We start from the raw sequence: 1005 nt of genomic DNA on the forward strand, positions 1-1005 counted from the left end.
GAGGTAACTGCGGGGTCGATCCCCTTCATGTCGGAAGTCTTCCAGGCGAACGTCGAGGCGTTGTCTTTGATGAAAGAGATGATCCTTGAACATATGTCGTTGGACAGGTAGACGCCAACTCGGATGATTTTCGTCGGGTCGGACTCATCAATTTCGACTTCGCGAACTTCCTCCTTCTGGGGGTATATCTTGTGGAGTGGTTTACTGACGGAGTTGACAAGGGAAGCTTGTTGCTGCATCTTTACAGTTGCGATCAATAGTTCTCTCGTGGCTTGTTGATCTCCCTGAATCGTCTGTGTTTTGCCGTCTTTTCCAGGAAACTTGACGCATTGATGATAAGTCGAAGAAACGGCTCTCATGGAATGCAGCCATGGTGTTCCGAGTATGGCATTATAGGGTGCTTTGGCGCGGATGACGGAGAACTTGACGGTGCGGGTTATACCACCTGCGTATACTGGAAGACGAATTATCCCGATCATTTGCTCCGAGGCTCTGTTGAAGCCGGTGAGCGTGCGAGAGGAAGGCTTCATATCCCTTAAATCAACTCCCATTTTGTCGAGTGTGTCGCGAAAGATGAGATCGACTGAGCTGCTGATATCAATAAGGACTTTTGCGACTAGGCATTCACCGATGTCAAGGTCGACGAGGAGAGGATCGTTATGTGGCATGTGGACGCCCTTGGTGTCTAGTGCCGAAAAAGTGATCTGGTGATCATTTTCGACTGGAGAAGGCCACTTCTTAGAGGTGGTTGCTTGACGTTTATAATCTTTGACGGCTCGAACCGAGTCACCACAAGGTGGTGATCCGCCCATTATGACGCTAATGTGCGGGGCTCGGGTAGCTCTCATTGATTCGAGTTGCTTTCTCAAATCGTCAGTTGTGTTCTCGAATTTAGGAGTTTCTGCAGGCTGTTTCTTTTTTGATTCGAGACGTCGTCGCAGATCGGACCCTTTCGAACGGTTGAGTTGGATTCGCAGGTCGTCGGCCTTCGAATTGAGCTGGTCA

Source organism: Brassica oleracea, chromosome C7, assembly GCF_000695525.1.
Source record: "Brassica oleracea var. oleracea cultivar TO1000 chromosome C7, BOL, whole genome shotgun sequence".
Lineage (NCBI taxonomy): Eukaryota > Viridiplantae > Streptophyta > Magnoliopsida > Brassicales > Brassicaceae > Brassica > Brassica oleracea.